Source organism: Cebus imitator, unplaced genomic scaffold, assembly GCF_001604975.1.
Source record: "Cebus imitator isolate Cc_AM_T3 unplaced genomic scaffold, Cebus_imitator-1.0 Scaffold92, whole genome shotgun sequence".
Lineage (NCBI taxonomy): Eukaryota > Metazoa > Chordata > Mammalia > Primates > Cebidae > Cebus > Cebus imitator.
Window position 1 is genome coordinate 12,882,777 of NW_016107407.1, and position 24,808 is coordinate 12,907,584.

General features: G+C 42.3%; 1 protein-coding gene across 3 annotated transcripts in view; it reads left to right on the top strand.

Moving 5' to 3' along the window:
- Positions 1-24,808, top strand: part of PIP4K2A (phosphatidylinositol-5-phosphate 4-kinase type 2 alpha) — a 174,239-nt gene that overhangs the window by 52,856 nt on the left and 96,575 nt on the right. The gene's annotated exons all lie outside the window — the stretch shown is intronic.

Sequence of the window (24,808 nt, forward strand, 5' to 3'; positions counted from 1 at the left end):
TTTTTTTTTTTTGCTTCTAAGTACTGTACATTTTCTTCAGTTCTAGAAGTATAGTGTATTGTATTACTGATGTCAGGAGCTAGGAGGGTGTACAGATTATTAAAGAAAAATGTCAGGAAAGGCTGCATTTGAAATTAAGGCTAGGTTCTTGGAAAATATTAGCAAGCTGAATCAAGGCATAAATCTCTTACCTTTCAGGAACACATCTCATCTTTCGTGCAAAGCGAGGTAGGGCTGTGCTTGGTATTTGTTCAGTGGGATCCTGTGAGTCATAAAGCACACGGATCACCTAGATTCTTTAATCTTCTTTCCTGCCTGCCTTTCAGAAAAAGTTCAGGATTCAGTAAGCATTTATTTTTATTTATTTTTAGTTTTTGAGACAGAGTGTTGCTCTGTCACCCAGGCTGGAGTGCAGTGGTACGATCTCAGCTCACTACAACCTCTGACTCCCGTGTTCAGGCAGTTCTCCTGCCTCAGCCTCCCAAGTAGCTGGAATTACAGGTGCACACCATCACGCCTGACTAATTTTTTGTATTTTAGTAGAGGCGGGGTTTCACCATGTTGCCCAGGCTGGTCTGGAGGCCCTGAGCTCAGGCAATCCAGCTGCTTCAGCCTTCCAATGTTCTAGGATTACAGGCGTGAGCAACAGTGCCCAGCCTTAGTAGGCATTTATAAACACTGATTATGCGCCAGGCATGGTAGCAAGGAGTAAGTGCTTGGGATATAGGGAAAGTGAGATAGTTTCCATGTCCATCAGGGGCCCACGTCTATCAAGCAAGGGAGAAAGTCCTGGAAACAGTTATCAATCTGTGTGGTGGGGGGAGTTAAGGACACAATGTCTGTACCTTTCAGCCAGGTGGGACCCAGAGCTCTGCTTCACAAGACAAGTGATAAATGACGTTTAAGCTAAACAAGATAGCCAGCCCTGCCTGTCTGAAAACAGCCCTAGGAAGAGACCCCTAATAGACCTGCCCTTTAGACTATTAACTCAAAGCCTCTTTTTTTTTTTTTTTTTTTTTTTTTTTTTTTTTGGGGGGTGGAGTCTTGATCTGTTGCCTAGACTGGAGTGTACTGGTGCAATTTCAGCTCACTTTAACCTCCGTCTCCCAGGTTTAAGGAATTTTCCTGCCTCAGCCTCCTGAGTAGCTGGAATTACGGGTGCCCGCCACCACACCCAGATAATTTTTTTTATTTTTAGTAGAGATGGGATTTTGCCATGTTGGCCAGGCTGGTCTTGAACTCCTGACCTCAGATGATTGGCCTGCCTTGGCCTCCCAAAGTGCTGGGATTAGAGGCATGAGCCACTGCACCCAGCCAAATCAAAGCCTTTTGTCTGTAGTTCTCATGGTGCTTGAAACCTTTGTGACCAAAAAGACATATATTATGAGTATATTGGGTGGTGTGTGCTTAGGAAAAGAAAAACTCACTGAAGACTGGGTAAAGCTAGTTTTTTCCTATGGAATCCAAATGTTAGAGCCAGAGGATCCAGGGCCCATTCAGTCCAACCTCTTCACATTAGGCAGAGGGACCTGAAGCCAGAGGGTTGGTGGTTTGACAAAACCCAGGTTACTACTAGTCCCACCCCGAGCCAGAGCAGACCCAAATTTCTTGGATTCTGGTGGGCGGGCAGGGTACATTCCACAGCCTTGAGCTGCCCCAAGGGGCCTGGAGATTTGCTTAAGAACAATATGAAGCCCTTATCAAAAAGCTGTGAAAAGCTCTAGGCTTTGTCATCATCTAAGATGGGATTAAATATGACCTTGCGACTTTGGGTGAGTTATTTAACTTTTCTCAACTTATTTTTCTTTTGTATAAAATGGAGACAAATTTCATATCCACCAGTGGAACTGCTCTGCAGACTTTTTGAGATCCTGTGTGTACAATGCCCGTGATGTTCCCGATCTTAGGATAACTGCTGGAGAGATGTTCTCATTCTCATTCCTATGGCATCTTTTGCCTACATAGCAACCATGTGATTCCGATGGACTGGTGAAATGGAGGAGATTTGGTAAAGATCCTGTCTAAGCAGCTTATCCTTTACATTTTTTTTAAAAAGCAGGTATAGAATATCTTCTAATTGCAGTTCTTGAATCCAGTGTCTCCCTATTTTGAATGTTGGTAGTTTAAGCCTATTATCCTTCCTGCTTTACTTTTTAATTTATTTGTATCAGTTTAACAGGTAGTATTTTTTTAAGTTCTCATATGCTTACAGGTATATGAAACATTAATATACTGTGGTCCCTTTCTCCAGCAATACATGTACCTCAAGTGTTAGAGATGGCGTTATTTTGCAAAGTATTTCAATTCTTTCCAGTAATAACCTGGCTTGTTATCCAAGTATTTCTTCCATATCGGTTTATGTCACATTCAACACTTTTAGTTGCCTTTTGTAACTGTTAAAGTCTTCTAGTTTTTTCCCAAAATGGTCTGTATTGTGGCATGACATTTTGATGCCACATACTCAGAGCAAACCTTCAAATGTCTAATTCTGAAAAGATCAACAAAGGAAGTTTTTAGTAAACATTTTCCCTGTGGGGTGAGTAAAGTGTTTTTGCATTTTATTCATAGCTGATTGCTTAGGAAAAAAAATTTACACGTTTCTTTTCCTGCCTGTCCTTCTGGCGCCCCATGTTTCTGTAGTAGTGATCTCAGTAGGGTTTCTAGCCTGAAAAAAATAGGTCCCACTTTCTATGTCCAGCTAAAACATGCTTTCACAATAGCATTAGTTTGTATCCAGAAAAAAGAAACTACTAGATTTGAAATTTAGCACAGTTGCACCCATATTAAAAAACTGATGGTGTTTAATAACAGTATTCTTATCTACTGTCTCTCATTCCATGCCTGGGCAAAATGGGTTTTAGTTTTTCAAGTGGGCAGTCCAGCTATACTTTCTGCTTTTCCAAGTAGTCACTTGGTTAAAGGCCACATTTCCAAAATTCAAGCTGTGACATCAGGTCTTTTATTTGGTGGAGCATATTCTTTCAGAAGACGTTTATATCAAGGCTAAAGACTCTTAAGTTTACCAATGTAGAATCTAAATTGGTTTTAGCAGATTATTTTCTTGTCAAAGCAGTCTGTCTGTCTTTGCTTTGGAATAGGGAGATGAAAGGCATCCTTTAGAGATCCTCTGGGTGCCAAGAAAAGTCTGAAATTGCTCTAGGAAGAATTGTTACCGACCCACAATAGTCAACAATAACGTTGAAGAAGTTCCTTGAAAAGACAAATATTAGTCGCTTGAAATATGGAGCCTTTTTTGTTAAGGACTGATGGAAGACCAGCGCTTTGTGACTAAACATTATTCATGGGCTTAAGTGCTTTGGGATTATTCCCAGCTGTCCCCTGTGGATTTGTGGAGGTAAAGGCATCCTGTTGCAGAGGAAAGAAGTACTGCATTGCCAACAAAGTTGTCTCTGCCAGCTGTCTGTGGTGTGGTTGGTGCTTCTGAGAATGTTTTGTTCCACTTGAAGGCCTGAGTTCTGCAAAGTAAGACACAGATGTGTGATGTGTCAATCACATTATTAGATGTTGGGGCAGATAGAAAGCAAAATAAAATATGGCCCTAGAACCAAAGTATACATTAAATGCTGAACACTGCTCTTGGCCCTGTTGGGAACCAGGAGAGGCTTCTTCAAGCTTGGGGAGTTTAGAATCTAATTGGCAAATCATTTAGGACTCTTATTTTTAAAGTCAGTTTTGAAAGTGACATAAAATAACTCAAACTGACTAGATCAGAAAAAGAATTTCTCATGTAAAAAAAAAAATCTAGTTGTAGTTCTACCTGGAGTCTCTCATAGTTTACCATGGCCTGACTCTTTCTTTTTTCTTTGCTTTTTTTTTTGAGTTGGAGTCTCCCTCTTGCCACCCAGGCCGGATTGTCGTGGCACGATCTTGGCTCAGTGCAACCTCTGCCTCCTGGGTTCAAGCTGTTCTCCTGCCTCAACCCCCTGGGTAGCTGGGGATTATAGGCACCTGCCACCACGCCCAGCTAATTTTTGTACTTTTAGTAGAGACGGGGTTTTGTCATGCTGGCCAGGCTGTCTCGAACTTCTGACCTCAGGTGATCCATCCGCCTCAGCCTCCCTAAGTGCTGGGATTACAGGGGTGAGCCACCACACCTTTATTTGTACCCTTGTAGCAGCAAGATGGTCTCAGCAGCTCCAGCCTTACTGTTCAGCACTGAGTCCAGCAAGACAATCTCTCTTCCCTTAACAGTGGAATAAAAGTCTTAGGCCTGACTGTCCCTGCCCCAAATTGGGTCATGTGTCAGTTGCTGAAGCAGCTGCCGTGTCCAGGAAAGTGGAAAGTGCTTATTTTGGGGGCACAGTTCCTGTCTCCCACTTCTGTAGCTGGACTGGAAGTCCGATAGGGGCTGGTGCCCCAGGTGGGAACACAGGACACTAACCAGAAGGAGCAGAGTAGATGTGGAGGAGCAGGCACAGCCAGTGTCCCTCACACGGAGACAGAACTCATCCACAAGGAAACAATAACATGACATGAAACACTTAGGAGCAATTCTATGTTATTTCATCAAATGTGCCACAGGAGTTGTGAGGAGGACGGCAGCAAGGTCTGGGGTCATTGAGGCATTAATGCTCTGTAGAGCAGATCGGTATGAACTTGACCCTTAAGGGCTGGTGGATTCTTGGTTTGACTCTCCCAAAATGCTAATGAGAGAATGCCTGGAGTCAAAATTGATGCCCACTCTAGCCCTTTGTGCCCCTCCAGTGGAATGATGCAACACCACACCACCACACAACACACCCAGCCCTTAAGGCTGACACACAGGAACCCAGAAATCTGCCCTTGCACAAATCATGGATGTGCTAAAAAGCCAGGGCATGCTTCAGCAGCAGCCAATAAGTAAGCGAATTACGGTATAAATGCCTGTCGGAATATTTTCTAGCCATCCAGCCATGTTTACATTGTAATAAGTAGTTGTTGAGTACCTACTCATTAAAATATTTGGAAGAATTTTTAAATGAGAGAAGCTGAACTGCAGAATTGTTTACAGGATGAATTTGGCCATCTGCAAATGACTTAGAACACAAAAGCCTAGAAGGAAATACATCAGAAAGATATGTGGTTGTCTCTGTTCTTTATGCTTACCTGTAATTTTAGGACAAATGTAAAAGACCGCACAGCTGTAAATTGGCTAAATCAAGAGACAGCATTTGAAACATGGGGTGTCAGGCTTGTGCAGGGAAGAAACATAAATTATCATGGCTCTGGAAGGTGGGGCAGAATTCACAGTGGCCTCTATCTCCTGTGGAGGGCTCCAGCCCTGAAGATCTCATCTCCTGCATGGCTGCGTAGACAGGCATCAGTGCCTCTTACACTGAGTTAAGAACTTCAGCCTTTCTTAAAAATCTTCACACCGCTGCTTCTGCCTTAGAGATGGTATTTTGCAAAATGTTTCAATTGGGTCAAATTGTTACTTTTCCATCTGGTGGTATCCCAGGGCTTATATCAATTTACCCTGTGTACTGCTCCCCCGCCCCCCTTGAGGCAGCATTTCCTTTTTAAATTTTTTTCTTATTTTTTAATTTTCTTTTTTTACAGACAGAGTCTCACTTTGTTGCTCAGGCCTGTTTCAAACTCCTGGCCCCAAGTGGCCCTCCTCCCTTGCCTTCAAACGTGCTGGGTTTACAGGATGTGCCACTCTCCAGACCCCAAGTGGTCCTCCCCCTTTGCCTTCAAACGTGCTGGGTTTACAGGATGTGCCGCTCTCCTGGTGCAACGTTTTTTCAGTCCGCTGATTTCTGTCCCTTGCATTTTCCTTGGGTAAAGCCCCAGGCTTACTTTTGCTGTACCCTTCCTCTTTGATTTGCTTTAATTTGAGCTTTCACAGGTCAAACCTTTCATGGGTTTCAAAGCAGTCTCCCACATCTCATTTGCTACCTTGTGATTTAGCTGGATGAGGCCATCATCCCTATTAAAACGTGTTAGGGGAGGGCTCAGAGGCATTAACTTGCCCAGAATTAACCCGGGTTCCCTAACTCCAGCTGGCAGGACTTCCCCACAGTGACCAGCAACAGGACCAGACCCTTCCTTAGGAATGGACGTTTGACCACCCGCAAATCACTTAAAGCTCACATGTACACAACTCCTTTGAAAGAAAAAGATTGAAATGTAAGGCTGTGTAAGATTTGTTTTAAACTGTACAGCGTCTTTTTTTGTATAGTTAACACACTACCGAATATGTCTTTAGATAGCCTTGTGGTGGTGGTATTTTCAGTAGCCACTAACCTCGCCTGGTACAGTATGGGGGTTGTAAACTGGCATGGAAATTTAAAGCAGGTTCTTGTTGGTGCACAGCACAAATTAGCTATCTATGGGGATGATAGTTTTTTCATCTTCAGTTGTCTCTGCAGCTTATACGAAATAATTGTTCTGTTAACTGCATACCACTCTATAATTTCAAAAAAAAAAAGTTGCAGCTGTTTTGTTATTTGTTAGAAGCAACATTCTGAATGCTTCTAAGTAAATACAGTTTACAGTTTTTTTAAATTAAAAACACACACAACTCACCTGTCTCTGGAGACATCGGAGACAGCTTCCCTAGCACTGTTGGGTCTTGTTAACCCCTTTCCCTCCTGTTGTCTTTTTGATCCTGAGAGCTTAGCCCAGGTTAAGAACACCTTTCACAGATGTTGTTATTAAGATTCTCCCATTTTTAGTTTTTTGTATTTATGCTTTGGATCATTTACCTTCTGTAAGTATCTATTTTTACACATCTTTTTTTCTTTGCACGTGGCAAATTCTTGGAAGGTGAGAGCTGTGTTTCCCATTTCCTTAGTGGACTTTTCTCCTAAGGGGAAGTTTAATCAGAGAGAGTGTCCAGCCGACCTTGAGGAAATAAAATAATTCAACTTTCAAGAACATTTTCATAGCGTTTTAAAAAATAATTATGAGATTAAATTTTCCTGAAAAATTTGCGGAAACATCTGTTTTTCAAAATTAAGTTGGAAATATTAATGGCCTTGGGCATCTGTGGTCAGCAAAGCCATTTCCATTCCAGATCCCCTCACTGCAGGGTTTCCTTTCGTCCATTTATTAAATGTAAGCCTTGTAGCAAAGAGGGACGCTGCTGCGTTTGCCAAAAAGCCACTGTTCACAAAATGCGGGTACTTCAGAGACAGCAGCTGTTTCCTCTCGGCATTGACACCAATCTGCAGATTGCCAGTTGTTCAGAACACAGACCTTTCCCAAATCTGTGCTAACTTTATGATGGAGTCTCACTCTGTCGCCCAGACAGGAGTACAGTGGTGTGATCTCAGCTCACAGCAACCTTTGCCTTTTGGATTCAAGCAATTCTCCTGCCTCAGCTTCCGAGTAGCTGGGATTACAGTAGAGACAGGATTTCGCCATGTTGGCTGGGCTGGTCTCGAACTCCTGGCCTCAAGTGATCCACCCACTTTAGCCTCTCAAAGTGCTCGGATTACAGGCATGAGGCACTGTGCCGGGCCCCAAATCTCCACTAAGTTTAGGTGTGTTGGACGGACCTAGCAATTATGGAAATCCCAAAGCACCAGGGCCTGCCTCCTCCCTTCTGTCTGCCTCCTGGGCCTTCCCTGTGTGCATCTGCTGAATTGAATCATTAAGAGAAAGATTAAGATGGGTAGAAAGTGAGCCTGTTGTTGATGACAGTTCACTTTCACTAGTGAAACTGTCAGGAAGACAATGGGGTGTAGAAGTTTCAGAGTAAGGGGCCCAGGGTCTTAGGGGATCCCACAGTATAACACTGGGTAAAAAGAGGCGGAGGAGAGGGAAGGAAGTGGCCTGGCTTGGCTGCTGTGCACTGTTTTCATTTCCTTATCTCCCACGCACTACCCACCATCTGAGGCAAGAGGGGAGGAGTTTTTCCCTTTTCCATATACTCTTTATCTGTTCTTTGGAACTATTTTTCTTACAGTTGTCTTTGGTGGAGTGGCTCTTAGTGTACAATATGAGTCATACCCCCATGGACGGTCCTTTCTCATAAATACTTCTTTCTTTTTTTTTTGAGACACACTGTTGTCCAGGCTGGAGTGCAGTGGCACCATCATAGCTCACTGTAAACTCAGCCTCCTGGGCTCAAGCCCTTCTCCCTCCTCAGCCTCCTGCATAGCTGGGACTGTTAGGTGTGTATCAACACTCCCAGCTTATTTTTGTGTTTTTTTGTAGAGATGGGGGTCTCACTGTGTTGCTCAGGCTGGTCTTGAACTCCTGGGCTCGAGTGGTCCTTCAGCCTCAGCCTCCCAAAGCTGTGGGCTTATAGGTGTGAGCCACTGTGATGGACCCCTCATAAATATTTCAAGCAGCGCTGAATCAGAACAAGGAGGAGCGTTTTCAATTGGGAATTCATTGTGTATTTTTCATTGAGAACATATTTCTTTACTTACCTGTTTATATAACCTGAGTTGCAAGATGAATTTATCACACAGTGATACACTTTAAATTTTTGGTTTTAATATGCATTTGCATATTTTAAAAGCAAATGTTACTTTTAGCCTGGGAAACAATATTCTAGATAATTATCAGAGGTACTTAAACTTTGTTTTCAGTTATGTCTTAGATTTATTATAACCACAGTGTTGATCACTATGAAGACATTGCTTTGCCAAGGGAGATGTCTCTCAAAATGTCACAGCTCAGTGGTTTATTATCAGGCAATTGCTAAAGTGGATAGTTAAAAATTGAGGCCAGGCATGGTGGCTCACACTTGTAATCCCAGCACTTTGAGAGGCTGAGGCAGGCGGATCACTTGACAGGAGTTAGATACGAGCCTGGGCAACATGGTGAAACCTCATCTCTACTAAAATACAAAAATATCAGCCAGGTATGATGATGCACACCTGTAGTCCCAGCTACTTGGGATACTGAGGCAGGAGAATCACTTGGCTTGAACCCAGAGACGGAGGTTGCAGTGAGCCAAAACCATGCCGCTCCTCTCCATCCTGGGTGCCAGAGCAAGAGTCTGTCTCAAAAAAATTTTTTTCCTGTTATTTCATGAAAACTAGTGGTTATTTAACTAATAAATTTGAATAAATTCAAATTTTTTCAGTTCTTTCATGAAAATTAATTAGTGGTTATTAACAAATTGAGCACTTTATCAGTTAGAGGGTTCAGTTATGTAATATAGAATCTACAGGAGCTGATTTAGACAGTAAGGCATTAAACATACTAGTGAGTGTTAATAGTGGCTCAGAGTCTCTCTGCAAATGCTGAAAAAGCAGCTCTGGATTGTGCTGGCAGGTTGGGAATCATGATTTTATATCTAGATCACTAGAAGCAAGGAAATCTGAGAAATTAATTTCTAGTTCCCCAGCCAAAGAAGCACAAGAAGTCACATAAGCAGTGAGCAGCCACCCATGCATCTGTCCTTGGTACCCTGCCAGCCACCAAGTTGCCTCCCGGACACCAGCACACACCTCAGGAGTCATGGCCCTGCTCTCACCGGGTCCACTGTCGGGGAGCAGATGTCAGATACATCATACAAATACCAATGATGACAACTGCATTAGGCTAAAAAGGGCAGGTTCACAATGTTTAGAAGTAAATAATAAGGGGACAGAGTCCAAACTGGAGGTGGGGTGGGCACCTAAGAAATCTCCTAGAGGAAGATGCATCTCAGCTGAGAGCTGGCCAGGAGAAGCAGAGTAAGGGAATGAGAGAATTCCAAGCAGAGTTGCTACGTGGGAGGCCCCAGGCTGGGAGGACAGAGGAAAGGCCACAGGGCATAGAGTTGGGGACAGGGTGGATCAGGTAGGGCTTTGAGGTCACCAAAAGGATTTTTCTTAAGATCAATTAGAAGTCATCTTTTGAGGCCTGGAATGGTGGCAGAGAGTGCTTTTAAATAATCACAGCCGCCACAATTTGGAGAAAGTCTTGGAGGAGGAACAGAGTGAAAGGCAGGAGACCAGTTAAGGATCTGCTTGTTGGACAGACTCGGTGAGTCCAGGTAGCTGGTGGGGCTTAGAGAGTCGGTGGAGAGAAACGGGTTCCACTCGGATCCACTCATCCAGACTCAGGGCCTGGGTTTCTGGCATAATTAACTTTGTGGTAGGAGTGTCTTTTGAGCCCTATAAGTAGAGATGTTAAGAAAGCCATTGGACATGGAAGTCTAGAGCTCAAAGGGTGGTGAGAGCTAGAGCTACGTGTGTGGGAGCTGTCACCTCTCGATGAGACTTAAAGTCTTGTAGTGAACCAGGTAGGCTTGAGAGAGACCACTTGGACAGGTACAGGCAGGCTAGAGCAGGAACGGCCAGCCTGTAGAAAAGGTAGAGGGAAGAAAAAACCCAGTAGATTTCCAGAAAGGAGAAACTTTCCATCTAGTGTAGGAAGGAACCTTCTTATGTTTGGAAATAGACCATTTCTAGAAAGTATAGAAGTTGATTCATGTATCCCATCCTGCTAGCACCTAGGCCATGCCTGGAGAAGTTAATTTAAAACAAAGAATGAGTTCATCTCTGTTGAGATTATTAACTGTCTTGCTATACTACGAGTGACGCCTAAATGAGAGAGTATATATTTAAAGCCAGAAGTCCAGCTTCTTCACAGTATCATAGTAAAATTGAGCTCAAATATGTCGTCTTGTTTAAAGAGTGCTATATAGAGTGCTCTGATATTTTGTGCTGAACTACATAGGGCAGATATTCCCATTTTCATTTTATAGTTATGAAAATTGAGGTAGCCTGGGCAACGTAGCGAAACCCCATCTCTACAAAAATTAGCTGGGTGTGGTGGTGTGCCCCTGTGAGTCCCAGCTACTCTGGAGGCTGAGCCTGGAGGATCCCTTGATCCCGGAAGGTCAAGGCTGCAGTGAGCTATGGTCATGCCACTGGGTGACAAAGCGAGACCCAGTCTCAGAAAAAACAAAACTGAGGCTAAAAAAGAGTAAGTGATGTGCCTGTAAAACATTCACACCCCCTTGTAAATTTCTCTGATAGATTATCAGAGCCCTGTCACCTGGGAAGTCCCTATGGGAGTGGCCCACAAGGCAGGTCACTTGTGATTCAGGAATAGCCCATACAAAATTTGGACACAAACTTAGTTTCGTTGGTCAGTTTGTTGAGCTAAATCCCGTGGATGGGTTCTGGGGAGAAACACAGTCCCTGTCCCCAAGGAGTTCATGGACTAATGAGGAAGGCAGATAGAACCATGAACTCTGGGTGTTCCTGCCATTCTCTTGCGGAGATACAGAGGACGTATTTTACCCAATGGGAGGGGAGGGTGATATGAATGGCCATAAAGGAAATACAGGAAAAAAGTAGGGCTGGTATCATTTGCTGAATAATGAATCTAATTAAGCATTTTCCCCAGGGCAGGTCCTTCCTCCTGTGTGCACTGTGTAAGTCAGGGAGGAGACAGATGTAGGTGTGGCCATCTCTCTTACCGAGTTAATCTGTCTGTCCCCTTACACAGTAGCCGTGCCTCCTGTTCCTGGTCTTGCCCCTAAGGGAGCATGCCCCTTTCTTGGAGGTGAGCTAAGTCAGGATGTTGAGGTTAATCATAAGCCCGGGTGTGCTAATGCTTTCAGACTTCTTCCTTCCTTTGTGTCTGTAGTGTCACCCTCTAGTTACTTGATTAACTCCTGGAGAGCAGGGAGCATGTTTTCTTATCTGTTCTTAGGCCCTCTGCACTGTGCTGGGTGCAACATGGCACTTAGGTGGAAACAAAATGGCCATTTGACACGTGTGTTGGCTCAGAGGTTTTTCTCAACTTTAACAGTAACTCCAGTCACTCAGCCCTTTTATGTGGAAGATGATTCATTTGACAGCCAAGTTAATATTTTAAAAGTGTGAACTTAATAAAGAAACTTTTTGGTGGCTGGAAAATCTATAGTCAAAGGAGAAAAACAGACATTAAAGACCCATCTGATCGTAGAATACAGGAATATGTTAAATTATTCATAAGTTGCTTGATAACTGGTGAATAAATGTATGATGGAACATTTAGAATTTGGCAAAGCCTTCTAGAGAATCCATTAAACAAATGCATGCAACAGCAAGAAGTTTTGGGGGTAAATTTTTATTCTTATAAATTGGATGATGTGTAGCTAAACTCAAATTGGAACTATCAGTGAAAATATTCCAATGCCCAGATTAGTAAATTATTTTTACTGGAGCTTTCTGGCTTTAAAAACTGGTATTTTATGAGAAATCAGAGGGTTAATTCTTGAAAGTATGATATTGATGTCCTAGAATATGCTTTCTGCCCTCAAGCAAATGGTATGGCTTTGCACTACGTGCTGATATCACAAGTATCTCTGAGTTGCTTTGTGTTTCAGGAACATGTATCAGCTCTAGTCTTTATTGGCCAAATTGATGTCTCAAAGACATTGTGGTCTGGCAAAGCTGCTTCTTGCTCATTAAGGTTGGGAGTATGTTTTAAATAGTTATATTCAATTGTTTCCTTGAAGCCTGTGAAGGAAATGTGCCTATTTCAGACCACAAGAGCAAGGGAATTTTTTAAATGTTTGTGGTTAATCAGTTTTCTGTTCTTCCTGGAGATAAACTGCATAAGAAAAGGTCACATGTTTCAGGGCCTCTCCTGCAAAATTAGAGATGGTATGAAATGACAGGAAGAGTGTTTTCCAGTCCGAGGAAAATACATGGAAAAGGCAAAATGTTCATTGTAACAAGTGGTTAAAGATTTTCAAAGGCATTCATAAAAATTTAAATAAGAGTACTCATGAAAAGAAGCTTCCCATGGATGAAATTTTCTTCAGATTACTTTTCCTCTTCTTTGATACTGTAATAACCAGAGGGCCATTTAATGTCAGCAAATAAAGTTATTCTGTGAACAGAATAACTACTAAGCTGACTTAAGGAATTAATTCTCCCCACACCATCCTTAACTGAATTTTTTGGTTCTCTGAATATTTTCTGTACATATTCTCACTCACTATTTGGCACTTTTTTTTGTTTTTTGCTTAGTATAAGATACAACCTTTGTAGCAAGAAGAAAGAAAACTGCGTATTTAAACACACCGAATTGTGCGTGAACTCTGAAAGGACAGAGACTGGAAGGAAGATCAGTCAGGGCTTGAATATTCCAGGAAAGCTTTGAGGAGGAAGGAAAGAAAGTCTGTGAACAGCCTTGAAGAATGGGTAGACTGAGGAAAGGATTCCGAAAGGTCTTTAGATAACAGAAGTAGAGATCCAGTGGCTGAGATGTTCTCAATATTTTATTTTTATCTTCTAAATGCTTTTTTTGGAACATAGTTCTTCCTCTTTTCACACATTGTTTTTCTTTCATTTTTCCCAGCTCTCTGCTTCCAGTGCTAATGGTGAGTTTTCCTGCAACTCACTGGAGATTCTGCTGTGTCAAACCCCAAAGGGTCGCCTGCGTTTACTGGTTGCCGGCAGTAGCCTGTTTTCATTGGGTCATTTACTGTGGTTTAATACGCCACTTCCTCAGTGGACCTGATGGGCAGAAAGTCCCCACAATCCTGTCGTCTGTGATCTTTGCGGGGCCTTGCCCTTCTTGCTTGGAACAAAGATGTGCTAGCTAATTGGGAGGAGTGTTCCGTGTCATCCATCACACCGGTCACTTTGTTTTTCCCTGTTGTTGAGTGCAGATTGAGTTACTGTTGTGGCCTGTATTACTGTTCTCCACGTTGTGTAGATCCCATGGCTCTACACAATGGTAGTTAGGGTGGGATGCCTCTGTCATCACATCCCAGGAGAGCCTGTTTTTCTCCACCTCAGTCTTTTCACTTTCTTATCTGCGTCCCTGACTCCTCTTCTGTCCCAAAAGCCTTTCACAAAATAGTAACACATTTGCTTTAAGACAAAGCCTGAAAACACACACACGCACACACACATTTAGAGTCTAGATATTGAATTATCTGACAAGACTTAAATTTGATTCTCCTACCCTGTACCATGCTAATGAAAATGGCACGTGGGGACATATGCACACTTTTAATAGGCTCCTTAGAATCCAAGAAATAACGAGGAGAGTCATAATAATGGTAGTTATGAAGCCTTGCATTTCCTATTCTGCTTTGGCTAGAGAGCAATAAAGCCTCATCTAAAAAGCAGCTTTCCATCTTTCTTTGAAAAAACTTTAGGACTTCAGATTTGGATGAGTTGTTTGGTTTTGGGGATGCTTGTTAGAGATCCAACTGGGGATGCTGATTAGCAAGAGTTTAGAATTCAGTGGAGAGATTAGGGCTAGAAATCTTTTTAAAAATGAGAGCCATTACACTGCAGATGGTGGGACAGGCTGGGTTTTGGAGGATGATAAACCCTCCAAGGGAAGGGGAGGTAGCCAGGAGCCTTCCAAGAGGCAGAGGCATAGGCATGGTATAATGTGATGGTAGGTGCTTCAGAGGGGTGGCCACTTCAGAAAGGAGGAGGGAATAGGGGTCTGGGAGTGGTCAGGACAGGGCCCCTTCTCCATCTCCTGGTTCAGCAGTTCTCAGGCAGAAGGAAAAAAACTTGAGGGGGGCTGCAAGGGAAGTGTGATCCTTGACAATCAGAATTTGGCTGGCATGAAAAGAAACGTTCAGCGAGAGGTTAATTTTTTTCTAATGAGAAATTATGACTCTTGGAGAGCCCCAGGGAGAAATTTGGTGGCTTGGGATGGGGAAGGTTCAGGTCAACTGGGTCAGGGTAGGTGATCTTTGGAGCTGAATACAACTGGTGGCTGGTATTCTTGTAACAACTGAATTAAACAGGAATGGAAGGCCTGACAGGATTAATCTGCCTTCCTGAGACAGATCTAAGGGTGAACAAACTTTTTCTGTAAAAAGATAGTGTTTTAGGCACTGTATTTAGGCCATATGGCTTCTGTCAATGACTCAAACCTCCGTCATAGCACAAACACAGCCATAAATAACACAGAAATCAATGGGCCTGGCTCTGTTCCAATAAAACTTTATTTACAAAAGCAGCTGGCAGCCAGATTTGCCACAGGAGGTAGGGTGGCAGCCTATAGGCTAGGGAGTTAGTTGATGAGGGAGGGACGAGGAGGTGAGTGGGGAGAACGGGCCTCGGACTTGGAGTTGGGAAAACTGGAGCTCCAGGAGCCAAGTCCTCAGTCTGTGCCCATCCTGATGAGGTATTCATCACCCACAGGGAGAAGTAGGCATTTCCACTGCTCCTCCTCAGTGCTGGAGCCTTTTGAAAATTGCTTAATGAAAGAGGCAGGTAATCCCAGGTCTCATATTCAGGAGTGTATGAGCTTTTCCTCATCTTCACAGCAGACAGACGAGAGGAAATAGACCTAAGATGTAATCAGAGACGTTTGCATTGCACAAAAGAAAACTTCTTGGCAGGAATGATATGTGTATATACATATACACACATGCTGATCTGTTTATCAATACACACAACAGATATATAAGAGAATAGTGTATTTATTAGCATACCAAAACAGTATCTGTTTTGTTATGTATGTATATACAGACACACACTGATCTGTTCATAAATACACATAAATATACACACACAAATCTGTTTATAAATACATTGTTATAAATACTCCTAATTTGAGAATATAATTATATTTAAAAGTTCTCAAGTTGCAAGTGGTAATGTTTCATTATTAAATTAATTAAATATTTATTAGTGAGATTTTTGAGTGACAAGTTTGATTTTGCCAGCCTGTCCTAACATTCTTTGTTGGTATGATTTTATTTGCCAGAATAAATTGGTTTGCCTGAAACCACACGCTAGATATTAAATATCTTCAAAATTCAGTGAAACTTGTAAGTGCTATAGGACTGTGGTTATAAGTGACAGAAACTCAATTCAAACTGAGCAAAAAGAGGGCTTTGTCTCCAGGATCCCAGGGTGCATACTGGAGGCCCGAGCTAGGGATATGGAGCAAGGGGTATGGCTGAGCCCACAGCACAGCTGGAACCAGGGATGCAGGTGCTACCAGGACCTCTCTGTTTCTCACCTCTGCTTCCATCTGCATGTCTGCCTCCTCCAGGCCAAATTTTGGTGAACAATGACTGTGTCTATTCTTTATTTCTCATCATTAAGTGACGTGTGAAAGTCCCAAGATGAGATCCTGGAAAAAAAAAACTAATTGGCCTCTTTGGGCTTGGGGCCAGCCCTGGACAGCCCTGAACAGTTATGGCTGCAGAGCAAACTCTGTGATGGCCAGAGGATAGATCTGTTCTTCAGGGAAGGGTAAGATGTGGGTGGTGAGCTGAGCATTCAAAAAAGAAGGTAGGCCGGGCTGATGGCTCACGTCTATAGTCCTAGCACTTTGGGAGGCTGAGGCAGGAAGATCACTTGAGGCCAGGAGTTTGAGACCAGCCTGGGCAACATAGCCAGACCCCATCTCTACAAAAAGTTTTTAAAAACCTAGCTGAGTGTGGTAGCACATACCTCTAGCCCCAGCTACTTCGGATGTTGAGGTGGGAGGGTCACTTGAGCCCACGAGTTCAAGGCTGCAGTGAGCTATGATTGTATCACTGCACTCCAGCCTGGATGACAGAGCCAGTCCCCATCTTAAAAAAAAAAAAAAAAAAGGACAAGTATACAGTAAATAAACATGAAATCTATATAAGAGAACAAAAATTCACTCTTATGTCAATGTCATTATGTTAGTATAGATTCTTTTACTGAGACGGACTGTGTAGTGGCGGAAAATGGCCTTGGTAAGCTCAGACCCTGCTGTGCAGGCTGTGAGTAGAAGCTAGAAAGTCCCTGGAGTTTCACTCAGCTTTTCCTTGAGTGGCCCTGGCCTCAGTCTCTTCATTTATAAATGAGGGGTTAGATTAGGTGCCCTCCAAGTCTAAAACTGCTGTTTTTGTCTGCAGTCTCATGTGTCATAAGAGATAATAGACTTTAAAATAAGATTTAAGATGATAAATTTTAAAAACATTGCTGCTACACAAGCATATATTGCCATTTGTTGAGTTGATGAGGCTTGATCATATAAGATAATTGGAGGCATTAAATATTTTTTCAAAATGGAACGTGAATTAAATTGTATATTTCTCCCAAATCTTTCTCTCGGTTCTATCTGTTTCATTACTTTTTTTTTGCTGATAATTTTCCACTAGGTCTCACTGGGCTCCATATCCTTGCTCTGTGTTTATACAGAATATTGAACATCATTTCCTTTCATCTCACTGCACTGCTTCTCTGTTTCATCTGCACTTTATTTCCACTTTACATTAGGGAATACAAAACTGAGCCATGTTTAAGCAACGCAGTGTCAATCACCCAGTTTAGATTCCATTTTCCCAGGCGGAGGAGAAGGTAAATAAATTGGATCCAGTGAGAAGCCTGGATATTAGGATGTGCCCATCATTGTCTCTTTCAGCAGAACTCCATGCAGAGGGCAGGCAATCCCCTAGGCTCCGCACGGGTCACTGGGCACACTGCCCTGCTACACAGCATCAGCATAATCCACTCCCGGATCCCTTTGTGGGGCAGTGGGTCTTGGCCAGCCTGTTTTCCCCACAGCTGCTGTCCTTAGAACCCTTCATGCTTCACACACATTAAAAGGACCTGGTGTTGAATAAACAAGCTGAGGCTCCTGCGGGATGGATCTCCCAACTGGGAGGTGCTCTTCTGTGTGCAGAAAGAGCACCTGATTGTTGCCAGGGTTTCTTCTGGTACCAAAAATAGTACCTGGTGCTAACAAGGGAGATACCGTAGGAGTGAATTTCCCAAATGTAATACCCATCATCCTTCTGTGATCATTTATGAGTCCCTGTTAAGTCAAACAAACATTTTTTCAATATTCTAAAATTAATAATTTAAAAAATCTAGTGAGCTTCATGTAAAGGATTGTGTTTTAATAAAAGTGATCATTCAAAACACCTGTTTAACTCATGGGTTTCAATTCCAACCAAAGCTCTGTTAATCCTTTGCTTAGGATGTCTTGATTTTTCTTTTTCCTTAAAAAAAAAAAAAAGACACATCCATGCATCCATTGGATTGATATTTGATTCTTCTTGGTAAAGCCTCCAGTTTTAATTAAGTTTGAAAATTGAAATGTGGCTGGAAATTGGATGAAATTCAGCATGGTAATTTTCTTCACGTGTTCTTCGTGTTCTGCAGCAGGGACTGTGAATTTGTGTGGGTGAAGACATTACCTGACTTTAATTATCCCTGCTTTTGTGAATTAAATACAACTTTTTAGTTTTTTTCCTTTTTGAGATGGAGTTTGGCTCTTGTTGCCCAGACTGGAGTGCAATGGTGCAATCTCAGCTAACCGCAACCTTCACCTCCCCACTTCAAGTGATTCTCCTGCCTTAGCCTCCCAAGTAGCCGGGATTACAGGCATACGCCACCACACCTGGCTAATTTTGTGTTTTTAGTAGAGAAGGGTTGGTCAGGCTGGTCTCGAACTCCGGACCTCAGGTGACCTGCCCTCCTTGGCCTCCCAAAGTGCTGGGATTACAGGCGTGAGTCACCGCACCCACCTACAACATTTTGGTTTTGATGATGATGTTCATAAAAATCCTTTTATGTTTCTTGAAGGGATTAAATCAGTAAAAGCATATTCAGTTTTCAGCTATGGGAACTTCCTTTTATTTGCTGTAGAAAATAAGTTCACTTAAGGATTTTAGTTAGGAAAGTTTGAGGCATTTTTGTGTTGTGAAAAATGCTCTAATTTTAAAGAAATTTCAAGGTGTTCCGTGAATTTTGCACACACTATGTTCTTGCCAATTTGTAGTCTTAAGTATATTACCCACTTTTTTTTCCCTACTCATTTTTAAGTCAGTTTGGACCTAAGAACAGTTGGACATATACATAACCTTTTTAAAAACTCTTAATCCTAACTCTCGAATGGAGAAATTAGAGAACTATGTTCGTTTTGTGTCTCTAAGTTAATCAAAATGTTAATTCTTTTTTTTAAACTTCTTTTGATTTCTCAAATATAAAGTAAATGGGTATTTCTGGCAAGCTCAGCTGATGTTTCTCTGAGCACTTCTTGTTTTTTCTAATGTCTTTGATTTGGTGGCTGCTCTTTATTGGGGAGTCTTTCTGCTCCATCTCCTAACCCACCACATCTTGACTATAAGTCATTGTCGATCATATCAGTGTAATCAAGTTAATTGGATTTTGTTGAAGGGCTAGGGCTTCTGGTGGCCTTGAGAATATACCTTCCAGTTTTGCTCTCATGGCCCTGTTAGCGGAGCACATGCTCAGGGCAGTACTAACAAAAACACTGTCAAAAAAAGATTTTAACCAAGTACTAGATACCTATGAGAATTACAAAATGCAGATCGTTACTAAGATTCTTACTTGAACATAATACTTTTAATCCTAGAACTGTAATATATATTCTCAGGCACTGTGATTTTTGGACTTTGTCCTTCACTGAACTTCAAGGTCCCACCTACTTAAAAACAAAAGCCAAAAAAGTATGTCAACGAATTTCTTTTCATCGAACATACATTAACAATAGAAATATGGGTTTTTTTCTCCCCCCCCTTTAAAAATTGATCTCTGTTCACTAGGAGAATACTAAGAGGTAATTTCCTTTTAAGATACTTATTTTGAAAATATTTAGATGGGATCCAGAGAAAGTAAAGGGGAAAAGAAGAAAGATGAGTAATTCTGTTGAACTCTTCCTGCTCTTTCCTTTTGGTTATGTATTTACTTTGAATATAAATACTTTAAGACATACTTAAATAATAATTCAAGTTAGGAAGGCTGATTCTGGAAAGAGGAGAGGAGAAGTTATTGAGAGAGGCTATAAATTGAGATCACATCAACCAAAGAATACGGCCATCCATACAGTAACTTAATATGGAGGCAGAAGAGATTGTTCAAAGAAAGGGGAGAGTGTGGCAGAGAAGAGTCGAGTCCATTTACTATGATGTACTTAATTTTCTATTATATAGGATATTTCTTAATCAAAACCCAATGCTTTCTATATTGTATTTATTTTCATCATAAATTCTATTCATTCATTATTAGCAAGTACAGTCAACCAGGATGATCAAATCTGGTTCAAAGTGCAAATTATTATCCAGAATGCAACCCACCTGGAGCCCCATGGAGATCATTAGTGCAAATTCCACTGTGTTCTTTGGTCCCAGAGGACTGTGCCAGAGGCAGGTGATGCCAGAATTAGCCTATCAAATTGTGGAACTCAGAATTTCCCAAGGGCAGATTTTCCAGAGATGGTTTTCACTTACAGATCCATTGCAGAACTGCCTTCGCACTTATTTTCAGATTATCCATTCAGAATCATTCTGTGAACCAGAAAGTATCTGTTTCAGAGTATACTTGTTAAGATCCTTTTAAATAAGTACTTTTTACATCATGCGCCTCAATGGGCATCAAGACTAAATGTCGAATGAACATGTTTTGTGAGATTTTACTCTTTGTGCTCGAGTTGCTTTGCTTTGGTGGCATAGGTCTGAGTTCTTACTGTGTCTGGGCAACATGGTTGCTGCAGCCTTTTGGCCAGTGTACTTTGTGCTCCTTGTCTTACTCTGTGCTGTTTGCCACCTGGATGATTCCATCCAGCCATTGAGCCTCACTGCATAAAGAAGAAAAGAACAAATACCCTGTGTGCGTTAGGGCGTGCAAGAGGCTGGCTTTCTTGAGATGGCAAATCTATGAATAGAGTCTAGATAGGCTATTGTTCGGCATGTGTTGTTATGGCTGGGCAGGTTTGCATAGTCCAAGGCACATCAGCTGAGCCGTAGCGGGTCTGGCTTCTGGTCTTGACGCTAAAAAGTAATTTCTTGTGTTATTTTGGGAATAAGTCACTTATTTGGCTTCAGTTTATTCATCTTTTTGTCATCTTTAGGTCCTTTCTGCTCTTAAACTATGAAATCTGTGTCTTAGATCATTATGGATGGGATCAACAGATGAGGATATAACAATTTGAAAAAAGCCAACTGAGTGAGAAAGGTGCCAGAGGCAGCAACGTAGGTTTCAAATCATGGGGCCATTTGCAATCCTCTGTGGGTTTTAAAATATAACTTCTATTCCAAACCTAAAGTTTCCTTAATGTTTGCTCTTCCTTGCCACCCTATATAGGCATACATTGCCTCCACCTTTAAAATGCTCTGTAGTACTTGTCTGGGTACAGTGATTCACGGCTGTAATCCCAGCACTTTGGGAGGCTGAGGCATGTGGGTCACCTGAGGTCACGTGTTCGAGACCAGCCTGGCCAACATGGCGCAACCCTGTCTACTAAGAATACAAAAATTAGCTGGACATAGTGGTACGTGCCTGTAATCCCAGCTCCTAGGTGTCTGAGACAGGAAGATCGCTTGAACCTAGGAGGTAGAGGTTGCAGTGAGCTGAGATAGTGCCATTGTACTACAGCCTGGGCAACAGAGTGAGACTCCGTCTCAAAAGAAGAAAGGCTCTTTATTACTTACTTAATACTATTAATATATAAGTGGACCAAGACAACAATTCTTTATTTGCTGGGGATTCTACAATTTAAGCTGGGCTCTGCTGGGTAGTTCTGGTCTCACTCACATGGTCGCAGTCACCTGGGGAATCACTGGGGCTGGGGCTGTTGTGTAACCGCCTTCCAAAAGGACAAGCCCAGGGCTCAGTGCTTGTCAGGCTTGTGCTTATGGTCTTGTTTGCTGGTGTCCCACTGCCAACACAAGCCTTGTGGCCAGGACCAGAGTTGCTGTAGGAAGGGGTTGCGTAAGAGCGTGAACACCTAAGAGGTGGATTGATTAGAAACCATTAATATGCGGTCGACCACATGCCTTGAGATCGTATTTTGAAAGTCGGTACTGCAGACAGGAAGGACATGTCTATATTCGCTGTCCTAGGCTGTAAACGTTTGGAAAGTTTGGCTTGACAGTGTCTGCGCCCTTACAGTAAATGAGGCAGGTGCATAATAAATTAGTTTTGACTGTGTGTGGTGACTCATGCCTATAATCCTACCACTTTGGGAAGGCTAAGGCAGGCAGATTGCTTGAGGTCAGAAGTTCGAGACCAGCCTACACAACATAGTGAGACCCTGTCTCTACAAATTTTTTTTTTTAAGCTGGGTATGGTGGCATGCACCTATAGTCCCAGCTACTCAAGGAACTGAGGTGGGAGAATCACTTGAGCCTGGGACGTTGAGGCTGCAGTGAGCTGTGGTCAGCAGTGCACTCCAGCGTGGGTGACAGTATGAGACCCTGTCTTTAAAAACTAAAAATAAATAAAACTTAAAAATAAGTCAGTTGCGATGACAGAGGTGGGTGTCTGTACTTCCCTGAGTATAGCCAGGAGAGAATGTTTTCTGTTCCCTCTGGTTCTTCTTTCTCTAGTTCTTTTTCAAGACTCTGTTGTGGAGTCTTCTTCCTGAAGATTGTCACCATTTCCTTTTTCTCTGTGAATCCCTTTGTGACATTATCAATTTCTATAGCTACACTCTCCCTAAAGCTTTAAATAAAATCTCTTTACTGATTGCTTCAAAATGTTTTCAGCCTCAGAACTACGTTTGTGGCTGCATGTTAAACATCTCCGCATGAATAGTCTGTGGACACACCAAAATAATGCATCTTCGTCATACCCTAAATTGACTTCTCTTTCTGCATTTCCTGTTTTAGGTAATAGCTTCACTGCTCTTCTAGTCTCAAAGGCCTGAACCCTCTTAAGCATCCTTAGCACCCGTCACTTGGTCTTGCATTGTGATTCTGGCCTTGTATTGTGATTTTGGTCTTCAGTCCTCATCCTTGCCTCAAATTCTGTTCCACACACTTTACTAAATACCTTAGAGGGTCCTCATCATTAAACCCCCTGGTTTATAACCTTCCATGACTCCTTACTGCCTAGAGAACAGAAATCAGCCTTCTCAGCCTGGCACTGAAGATTCCCCTCAGTTTGGGCCCTTGAAGTTCTTCACTGTCATTTCCTGTGTTTAACAACATGTTCTCTAGGATAAGAATCCAAATCCAAGTGTTTTCCCTCCTTCGGGGTCTGGCTCCAACATCTCCTCCTCCTCAGACAAACTCAGTAGGTACCAGTCTCTTCCCTCTCAATATCATCACAGCCTTTCATGCTGTTAGCACTTTTTCTTTTTATTTAAAATAGACTTGATTGTTTTTACAGAAGTTTTAGGTTCACAAAAAATTGAGAGAACTGTGCAGAGTTCCCACAGAGCCCTTCCAGACACACACATGCAGACTCCCAATCATTGACATCCCGGTCAGCACCAGAGCAGGACTGTTGTTACATTCAGTGAACCTGCCTTAGCATGTCATTGTCAGCCACAGTCCACAGTTGTCATTAGAGTTGTCTCTGTGTTGTACATTCTGTGGGCTTTGACAAATGTATAAGGATATGTACCCACCATTTCATTAATAGTACCATACAGAAAGTGTCATTGCCCCTCAGAATCCATCATGCTCCACCTCCGCCTCCCTTTCTCCCCCTAAATCTGCTGCATTTCTCACACTCACCTCACTGTTTCTGTCGCTCACCTATGACCTCCTCCATCCCATCATGGACTTCTGTCACTACATAGATCTCTAAAAAAGGTGAATATGCAGATTACATCTTCGAAACCCCAGTTAAAGGGCAGTTATCATCTCCTAAGGAAGGCTCAGGTTTTACATAAATAGGAAATTTTCTTTGGGGGACACAAGCCACCAAGGTTAGTGGTTGCTTAAGCTGAAACTTGACAGTCAAGGGAGACGTTTTTCAGCCTGGTAAAGGTCAATAAGTATTTGATTTTTGCTTTATGTCCTAGTTGTGTGTGCTCCCTTCTTAGTGGTTTCTTTATACATTTAAAAAAAAACAAAAAAAAACAAAAAAAAAAAACTATGCTTCCTAAAACACTTTTTGCCTCTGCTACAGAGAGGGAGAGAGAGAAGAATTGGACATTGGCGAGGAATAATTAAGTGGATCCTTCTTTAAAGCCATCTCCATTTCTAATATGGATAATCACCTCTTAATTGGTTTTCTTTACTTCGACTTTTAAGAGATCCTATTATAATAAACAAGCGAGTAAATGCCTAACAGGTTAACAGTAATGTATGCAGAATACGGTATAATATTGCTGCAGAGAACTCAACCAAAATGGATAAAGCTTCGTGAAGTTGTGTGAACAGGCTTGTCAGCAAGTGTCTAAATGTTCCCCCAAATCTGCAAGCACTGAAGGAAACGAACTTGAAAAGTAAACTAGAAGCACTATAGAAAAGAAAGTTGATATACCAGAGCAAGACATTACAGTTTCCCGTAGCAAAAGGTGTGACGCGTGGTAGTTTTAGATTTGCCGGTAGTAATGAAATAAAACAGACAAGGGCACTTCTGTTCCTTCCCATCCTGTTTGGCTGAGCTCTTTGGCCTGTGCTGTAATTTGTGGATACAGATTTCACAGGAGCCCAGGGTGGCATTGCCTCTCAGCTGCTCTGTGGTATATCAGCTGCAGGTTCTCCATTGAGTTCACATTCATAATGACCCTAAGTCACATAATCATACTTTGATTTAACCACATTTTATTTTCAATAAAAGCAAAGATTTATTGAGTGTCTACTCTGGGGCAGCACTCTGGGGACGGTGATGTTAGTGACAGTGAAGTGCCTGAGCTAGGCACTGTCATGGATTCAGTTTGTCCTCACAGCAGCTCCACGCTGCTAGCACTGCATCTGAGGTGCCTTGAGAAGCCGACACTCACTTTTCTACATGTGAACTCGCTTGCTTGGTCTCCCCCTTGCTTACGCCCAGTTGCCTCCATACTGGGGCAAAGATTTGAGAAAACGAAACCACGTTCGAGTGTTTAGCATTTATTGTTTCCTTTGGTGACCAGTTGTGTGAAGCGTTTTTGGAGCATATTGCAGACAGCTTTAGGTGTGGCATGGAGGAACGATGGTCCAGGTGAGAAGGACTCAGCATCCGCCAGGCTTGGATCCCTCTGTCCTGGTTTTCTCGCC